Source organism: Dermacentor variabilis, chromosome 4 (genome assembly GCF_050947875.1).
Source record: "Dermacentor variabilis isolate Ectoservices chromosome 4, ASM5094787v1, whole genome shotgun sequence".
Taxonomy (NCBI): domain Eukaryota; kingdom Metazoa; phylum Arthropoda; class Arachnida; order Ixodida; family Ixodidae; genus Dermacentor; species Dermacentor variabilis.
The window spans coordinates 180,451,607-180,461,611 of NC_134571.1; positions in this window are offsets into that span (position 1 = coordinate 180,451,607).

A 10,005-nucleotide genomic window follows, 5' to 3' on the forward strand; every position below is an offset into this window, starting at 1 on the left:
CCGTGTTTTTCCTGAATGAATGCGCTGATGCATGAACCTCCTCGAAGGTTATGGGGCCGTCCAGTTCCGGTTGGTCTTGACATTCGTAATTGGCGTTGGTGGACAGCCCGGTCGGAACAGTTTCCATGTTTATGTGTTTAATTTTGTATATAACGTCGGCTTACTAGCCTCCAAACTCGTTTTCGACCACCTTGAGTGTGTGGTTCGTGATTGTTTTTGTTCCTCCTGGGTCGTTCGTGCCATGATGAAGAATGTGCCATGCTTTCTTTGTAGTAAACATGCCTTGAAGCGAGTCACTGAACTGACACCAGTTGCTGTCGCATACCTTTTGTGTGTATTCGGTAGCTTCCTGTGCTAGCTGGGCTATGCATGTCCTAAGTTTGCGCCTAAGTTTCCGCTTTTCCATTTCTTGTGAAGCCTCTCCGGGATTCCTAGAGATGCAAGATGTGACGGTCCATGGCTGGAGCCTTCGCTGTCATTTAAATCGTTTTCGTGACTCCAGCGTGAATAACTCTGGTCCACTCGGCCCGTTCTCCCATGTCTTATGCTCCCGACCGTTTTCTGTTTTTTACAAAATGTGGGCCAGTGGGAAGCCTTCGCTTGCCAGTGTCACTTCAAATCCTGGCTGCATTAACCGATATGCTCAATATATAGCGGTCGCTTCCTAGGTTTTTATCTAGGTTCGTGCATCACGTATCACTTTCGTTGTTCGTAAACGTGAGGTTGGCGGAAGTTTCCTTGAATACGCCGTTCCAGATTCGCGTTGGGAGATCCGGTTGGGTTAGCAACAAAATTCCGTAGCGCTATACCATTTCTGCTAACAAGATGCACTTGCAGTTGTCTCGGCGGTAGCACTAGTTTGAGCGTTATGCGTTAAAGTCTCCTAAAGATGCCATTTTCCCTCCGTTGAGCGAGTCGCATTGTGGTGGCCACCACATTTTCGAAATGAGCGTGTCTCTCTGAAAAAACTATGAACGTTGATAATGATTGTTTCAAGCTTGCCACTTTTCTGGTGGCGAAACCATGATTATCTGGTGCTGAAGAGTTCCCCCCCCCCCAAAAAAAAAGAAAATATATAAAGTTATGTACGCTAATCGTAACATCCTTCTTGGCAAAGTAGTCTACTTGAGGGTAATCTGCGTGAGCAAGAAGCTCGTATCCTTTGATTTTGTGCTTCAGTTTCTCGACGTTCTGAATATAGGCAACGTCGGAAGGAACTGGCGCCTATTCTATGCAGTGCGTGAAATTAGGAATTTGTTTGCGCAGTGTGCTGCAATGTCACGGCCAGATTTCAATGTATCCGGTCTTTGTGTTTTTTGCCATCCTATCCATGGATGGTACTGTTACTATCAGTGTGCCCTATGGCTTTGAATGTCGGGGTAGGAGCTCCCGAGGTTTGGCTGACTGTTTTCGGGGTACAGCGCCGGCTTTTGTTCGCGCATTCTCTACCATTCGCTTGAATTTGTGTATCTTTGCGAACATTAGCTACAAGTTTTGTGCTAACTGTTCCAGCGTTGCTGACTGAACGCTATAGGTGGTACCTTGTTGCAGTAGATATCTGCAGTGACGCTTTGGAAATGTGGTCCCCACTTTGTATGGATTGCTGAGATGTGCTGTTGTTTACCATGTACTTATAGCTTTAACGTCGTCTCGTAGCTCGGCTAAACTGTTACAAAGTACTTTGTTTTCCTAGAATATTTCCTTGTTCTCAGGCTTTTGTGTCATTAGTGTTTGTGAATTCTTAGATTTGGCAATGGAAGATGAGATTGTGATGTTCTAAACGCATGTTCGCAATGATAACCACACGACACCACAGCACACGATCCTGTTTTGAACTGGATCTCATTAAAAGTGTCGTATCGGCCAAACAGCGATTCGCGGCGCGCCTGATGCTGATGGCTTGATCATGCAGTGTGGCGCCACCTCTCGAACCAGCGCAAACACCGCGCCGCGATATTCACGGACCGCTGCCGTCGAAAAGAGCCCCGGCAACTCTGTGTCAGCGCCAAAAGATAACAGTAAAGTGTATGGTGCCCTGTATCGGCCTTTCGAACGTCACTATTGGAAACGCCAAATAATACTTCAGCGTACTAGAAGTTACAGCTTGAGTGATATTGTAAACATAAATCGGGAAGAACTGGGAAGCACTGTTTTTTGTACTTGTTTGGGCAGTAACTAGCATATGTAATGCGCTCTTGTACAAAGCATTAGGGGCCAGAGACCAGGTTTTCTTAAGTTCTGACTGGTTGTCCGGATGAGCTTGTTTTGTTCTAATCTGAGTGCCTCATCTGATTCTCACCTGAGCACTATCCTAATATTGAGCGGCGCCTAGCGCACCAATAAGCTTTATTTTCGCATAAGTCTGCTCTGAAATTGGAACGCAACTGAGCAGTTTGAAAATCAATTGCTTGTAACAATTGGTATATCATACTCGTATTACCATCGAATTGACGTGCTTAATTGGGCATATTTTAGAATGAATATTTTCACAGAAAATATATACGAGACGAATACAGCTCTCTTAACTTAATCTTGTACATAACAGTTCTTTCACTTTGAATACTTTTACCTATAATTTACTGTGTTATACCGAGAAAATATCATTAGTAAATTGTGTGTGAAAGGGTCAATAGAATAACGACAAGAGTAAAATATTCATCCTAAAATTTTATTACTTTTTCCTGTATTTATTCGTACAGGTGTGTGTGCCACGATGGGAGAGGTTGTATACTACCTTTGTAGTTTTGCTGTGCACTACTTCGACGCAGCCATGTCTAACAAGGCTTGCGCCAAAGTGGAATTCACTGGCTAACACAAAAGGCTCAAGCTTTTCAAGAAGATGAAGCGCTACATTAAGTCTTGCACAAAAGAGAAAGAAATCACCGTCCAAGCACTCCGTACAGGTGGTTAACCAACGAAGCTTAAACGTACAGCCTCGGTGTTCATCACGGGATTAATCCCAACGGTTCATTGAACGACGGCTTGGTAAGTTGCCGTGTCCTTGGTACGCAGTTGCTACTTTCGCTCGGCTGCACGGGCCTGTTCTTGTGCCGGGGCTGCACATTTCGCACGGCGTAGATGAGCTCGTTCCCGGTTCCGCTCCCGGCATTGCGGATCGAAAAGCTGCCTGTTCCTAAGCAGCATGCAGGCAGCGTGGCCTACCCATTTCGGAGCCGAAGAGGCACTGCTGCCTCCAGTCTATGGCGTCATATTACCTGGCCCGACTGCCATGGAATCCAATGAGGTACTCCCGAGAAAAAACGTTATTCTGACGTCACCGTTGTCATCACGTCAGCCTTGTCAGTAGAAATTTCGGGCCAGGTAACTTGACATCATGGATCGGAGTAAACAGGCCTTGTGTTATCTAGGTGGCGTTGGCTAATTACGCGCCTCTCTTTCTCAGTGTATTTTTTTTTTCGCGCATGCGCATTGGGTTGCGCCGCGGGAGTTTTAGGCGTAGAGCCGACCGACGAACGGACGGATGAATCGGCTAGCCATACAGATCTTCCCTGTAAAAACTTTGAAAAGAAACTACGAAATAACTTAGCGAACGACAAGGACTCTACAGCCACTTTTTAGAGCGGGCGGGGCGCTTTAACGTAAAGCTATTCCAAACTTTTCTATTCCAATTCTGCAATGAATCCTTCGCGATTGGTCAAAAACTTTTTTGAACTATCCCCACTTCGCCTGTCTATCACGCGGTGCCACGAAAATCGCGATAGCTCCCCAACTGATATAACACGTACGCACTGGTTATGCATCTTTGGACGAAAAAAAAACATTGTTATTTGTGATTCAACGCATTTTAGCCAATAACCCACTGCTGTTGGTCAAAAATTCTCGGGCTGCACCCATTTCACCTGCCAATCACGCGACGTCACAAAACAGCGACAACTCACTATATCAAAGTGACGTGTAGGCGTTAAAGATGCATTAATATGCCGTACAAAACAGAATTTTTTTTCCGAATAGCTGCAGGGTGCCCCGTTCCGAAAGAAATAAAAGATGGCTGCCGCCAATCACGGAGGCACTGGCTACTCGCACCTGCCGGAGAGTATGGGTTTATTTGGGTACAATAAACCTTTTTGCGTGGTCGTGTAACGTTCTCAAACACTTTCGGCACGTTTACGACCTCGCTCAACCAACTTTTGTTTGCTGAGAATATTTTTTAGCGGCATTCTTAGCATTCCGTTGCATGCCGCGCAATTTTCGACCAGACACCTCAAACCAAGTAAGGAAAAGCGGACCAATCGCAAACGCCAGCACCACCCTCTTCATCCGGTTATCGATTTTCGGTGCACTGGCTCTATCCCATCGAATCTCCCCACCCTTGAGCGTGCTCCTCGCCTCTTGTCAGCCAATTAATACCACAAGCTGCTCCCTGTAGGCAGTGTTATTCGTTGCAACAGAACTGTTTGTTGGTCTAGTTGGTGCTTGCTAAAAGACATGTTTTTTGCCGCAATTGAAGACTCACAAAAGAAAGTCTTTATGTCTTTTGTCTTTATGTGTCTTTCTTTTGTGAGTGTTCAATTGCGGCAAAAAACATGTCTTTTAATGTTATTCGTTTTTAAAGCAAACAAAAGGGACCTCCTATAAGCGAGGAGAGCATTTGATTGGTCTGTTAAGACAACCCTGCTGATCACCGCCCCATGCTTGCGTCGGCTGTTACGCAGATTTGACGTCAGGAGAACACATAAAAATACATTGGATTAGTTTTACGTTATAGGGCCCCTGGTCACTAGAAAATAGGGTTGGCTTAGTGGAACAAGGCGGAGAAAAGCGAATGTGTAGGCATTTCTCGTACACTGTTTATGATAATAAATCTGCCAAATATTGTTCTTCAGTCAATATCGTACTGCTTTATTGTCACGTAGTTATACGACTCGCTTTACTCCCACCGGTAACTTAATATATAGAGTCCGCATTTTTTTCGTCGCCAAATATTCACGGCTGCGATGCTCTGTTTCAGGTCGACTGCTTTTCCTTGGTTTCCTTATTTTTTTTTCTGCATTGTTATTGCGTCCAATACACGAAAAAAGAGCCGTGATACCACCGCCAGAGATTTATCGCAAGGTTTTTCCATACAGTCATTGGGTTCGCAGTGCATTAAGTGTGCCTTCTTTAACCTTGTAGAGTGCTGAATATGTTTTTTTTTATTCTGCCGCATGAGTGCGCTCTGGTGATCGATAGTTGGTGGTTCCCGCACATGGTACTCACTGCACATGTTTTTCTAAATTCTTCTCTCTATAAAGGAGTGGCACAATAAAATGTCAGTTGAGAGTAGCGTCTTGTCCTGTTGTCTCTCTTGTGTCCATCGTTTTGCGCTAAACAAAGGAATTTTGGATTCGCACCGACTGCCCCGCCAACGCATTGTGCACTGAGACTTATTTATCAATTTTCTTTATTTGTAATACTTCAAGAGCCTGGTGACAGAGATTACATGCGGGTTGGTTTAATCACAGTGAATACAATAGAGAGTTTTAGAATAGGGGCCCGAAACGCATTGTATCCCCAAAGAATTACCGTCGATGCCACTGGGCCTGCGTGAGACGCCAACGGAATTTGGGTTTTGCGTCGGGCACGCTATCTTGACTGATTTTGGTGGGAGCCCCAAAAACTGCCCCACTTTGTCAACCACACGTTCTCAACCACTACCGAAGCTGCCTTAATGTAATTTGTGTGTCATTTCATGGCTAGAGTGTTGCATCCGTGAAAACCGTGTTTTCTAGCTTAGCTACGGCTCAGTGGAGCCCTGGACTAGGGGCCCAACCCTGCTAAGAAGGTCAAGCGTCTGAAGCAATGAAGACGAAGACCGAACGCTAAGCCCTTATTGGACCAAATAGTTTTCTCTCTCTCTCGATCGGTACTCACCTTGCGCCATGGCCAAAAAAAAAAAAGAAGAAGAGGCGAATGCTTCGTGCATTGACCGCCTGCTTCATTCCCACGCAGAACGACTAAGAACAGTCGCAGAATACATTACCTAGTTTGCAATGCTCGCGACACAGCGTCAGGCACCGTCACAGAGTATATACCGAAACAGCGCGAGTGCTGGCAGAAAACTTAATAAACGGATACACTTGCTTACTTAAATTTACATAGGAACCTGTGAAGGGCTTTCTTCGGCCAACCCTGCTGATGTTGCTTCGTGGGGCCGCAGCGTTATCTTTTGCGAAGGCATGGCGTGTCTCTTCAGCCGCTTTTGTAAGGGCTTCAACTCGTCTTTAAGGCAAAGTTTCACATTCAGCTTGCCACAAAAATTATATGAAATCATTGAGAGCAGCGCAACAGTCAATTACACTCACTAAGGTGGCCCCAAAAGAAGTCGTCTTTGTTGAAATGCTCCCAACCTACGATTTATTCGCTCATTTTCTTCCCGATGCGGAGCTTGAGCGCCCACAACTTCCTCCGTTCTTTTTTACGCTTTTAGAAAGTGGTGCAGGCTTGCTTTTCCCAATATTGCATGAGTTGTGCATTGCGGCACACTGCACATGCGGTTGCTCTTCGCTCGTCGACTGTTTTTTTTCCATATCGAAGAGTACCAAAACGTCAACACAGCTGCAGAAACAGCGTCAGCGGAAAATCCATCTCCCCCTCCCGGCTTCCGAAAAAATCCGCGTGGCGGCGCTAGCGTATCTGGAAAGCGCGAATGGGCGACACTGGCCTTGATATACAAGGGCTGGTCTGATGTATGCATTGCCTGGTGTGAAGCAATGAATAAAATTATGATAGAGACAAATGCGTAATTTGGTGACAAGAAGCAAGAAGAGGAAGGATAAGATAATATTTTAGAGTAGATATACTAAAGTTACTATATAAATGAAGAACTAATAAATTTATTCTAAATGAAGCACAGAGCTTCCCTCCGACAGACTGGCTGAGAGCGCGTCCACATCGTTGTAAAGCCTCTGCTCAATTCGGCATCTTCAGCTTCAGTAGAAACGGCAAACTCAGAAAAGAGCCTGCTGTTAGGTACTTGGCATTATCCCTCTTCCAGAAAGCGTCGTCTAGATGCTTCAAATGCAAAACGGATAAAGCAGATATTATGCAGATCCCACGCACTGTGGGAATCGATGTAAGTGAAGCTTTCTGAGCTGATTGCTTTGATTGATGATAATAAGCGGTTTGGCAGGCATTCCCAAATCATGAACAGCAGGTTGCCATTATCCCTCAAGAGAAAAGTATATAATAGTTGTGTCTTTCCAGTACTCACCTACGGGGCAGAAACCTGGAGGCTTACTAAAAGGGTTCTACTCAAATTGAGGACGACACAACGAGCTATGGAAAGAAGAATGATAGGTGTAACGTTAAGGGATAAGAAAAGAGCAGATTGGGTGAGGGAACAAACGCGAGTTCATGACATCTTAGTTGAAATCAAGAAAAAGAAATGGGCATGGGCAGGACATGTAATGAGCGGTGATGTTGATAGCGAATGCTTAATTTCTTTTGCGTTTATTGTAACACGAGAGTGCTGCGTTAATGTTAAACGTTACCATGCCTGCACCACTCATGATTGCCTGCATATTACACAGAACACAGCGGGATAGGTATTTGCTAGAGGCGTTGTTGGACACCATATTTCATAACCTCTGAGAGGGTTGAGCATCGTCGTTGTCTCACTTGGCAGATTGTATTGCGGCAGAGGTATTAAACTTGAATCGGATTATGGGGCTGTACGCGACCAAACCACCATCGGATTATGAGGCGCTCCGTAGTGGCGGAATTCAGATTATTTTCACACCGTGATGTTATTTAGCATGTCCCAAAATCTGAGTGCACGTGCGTTTTCTATTTAGCCCCCATAGAAACGCGGTTGCCGTGGTCTGGATAAAATCACCAACACTCGCAGTGCCATAGCGGCAAAGTTCACGTGGCTGCCACAGATGTGTTGATTTGACTGTCGACCTCCTGCGTAGTGTCGTCTGGACCTTGAGGTGCGCTTTAATTATTGCGGCTCTGTTTGTGCACGCCCTGCGTAATGTTTCCACTTGACATACCTGCATGGTGTTTTTCTTCCAGAAATAGCAGGAACGTATTGTACCATACTTTGAACGTGAGCTCATCCAGTTTCCACGCAACTGCTGTCGTATAGTAGTAGGGTTTCCTGGCCTTCTCACGTCACCCCCCCCCCCTCCACTGTAAGGGAACTGTCTCTTATCCTCCCTTCTCTCTACAGTTCTATGTAGATGTCCCCTCTGGACGCGCACGTTAATGGAACGGGAAGCGCTGCAGAATCTGCATTGCTTTTAGGGGCGGTCACGGATAATTACAGCTGTCTAGAGGCTAATGTGGCGATGGCCAGGGGCCTCCACATGGCCTTGTGCACATTTGATGCGGTAGCGTCCAAACGAGTTTCTTGCGTTGCTTTCTCCCTGACTCGCTTCTGTCATGTATACACAGGCTCTCAACCACACTTTGGCGCGGTGTGGCCGACAGCAACAGTAGCAGCAGCAGCAACAGTAGCAGTGGGAAAGTCGAAGGAAGAGAGGCAAAGAAAGCTTCGATTTAAAAGAAGATACAGAACCCACACGCTGTAACACTCATAAAATTTGGAAAGAGTCGCACAAGCGAGGATGAAGAGAGAGAGGGAGAAATAGAAGACAGGAAAGGCCGGGAGGTTAACCAGACGCGCGTCCGGTTTGCTCTGTACTCTGGGGGAAGGGGGAATGGGGATGAAGAGAAAGAGAGGAGAGAGAGAGATCACAGATTCGCGCACAGTTGAATGTTCGCACCGAGTCTACACTCGGTTCCCAAGAACTGTCGACTTGAGGTATTTCAAGAGCGCTTTCGCGGCCTTCTGGGCCATCGACGCGTAGCGAAGATGAAGGTGAGTGGAAATGAGAATGACCTCGTCAACGCTAGCGGTACGGTTTCAACCTGGAAACATGGACAATATCTGTCTGCTGAACACGACGGGATCTGCGAGTGGGGTCTTCCGAAATAACTTCATAATTGACGCCGCTGACGCGGCGCAGCATGTTAATATGGCCTGAAGTAGCCGCGCAGTAATATTTCCGACCGGCCGCGTTGCTCAATGGGAGTCCATACCCAAAGTTGATCACTTTAGGTAAGTGAGCTCACCAGTGTGAGCGCCATACCTCAGGGAGTCTATGCATTGCTAGTACTAACTTTGCTTTTATGCAATCTTGCGAACTTCGTCTGCGAGCCGGGTAAATTCCTCGGCAATAATGGTAATGTATCGGTCGGGCAGGAACATAGCGTAAGAACATAGGTAGGAACATGTCTCACGGCCCTGTACCGATTGGAAATAGTAAACAGATTAGTTTCTTGAACAGCATTATTATATGCAACGGTAACCTAAGCTCTAACCGGACAGGCCGCCATAGGAATATGAAACTGGCAACGTTTAACGTTAGAACGTTATCTAGTGAGGCGAGTGTAGCAGTGCTATTGGAAGAATTAGAGGGCAGCAAATGGGATATAATAGGGCTCAGTGAAGTTAGGAGACCAAAAGAAGCATATACAGTGCTAAAAAGCGGGCGCGTCCTGTGCTACCGGGGCTTAGCGGAGAGACGAGAAGTAGGAGTCGGATTCCTGATTAATAAGAATATAGCTGGTAACATACAGGAATTCTACACCATTAACGAGAGGGTGGCAGGTCTTGTGAAACTAAATGAGAGGGAAAAAATGAAGGTTGTACAGGTCTACGCCCCTACATCCAGTCATGATGACCAGGAAATCGAAAGCTTTTAGGAAGACGTGGAATTGGCTATGGGTAGAGTGAAAACAAAATACACTATACTGATGGGCGACTTCAATGCCAAGGTAGGCAATGAGCAGGCTCGAGACAGGGCAGTGGGGGAATATGTCATAGGCACTAGGAATAGCAGGGGAGAGTTATTAGTAGAGTTTGCGGAACATGATAATATGCGCATAATGAATACCTTCTTCCGCAAGCGGGATAGCCGAAATTGGGCGTGGAGGAGCCCGAACGGCGAGACTAGAAATGAAATAGACTTGATACTTTGCGCTAACCCTGCCATCATA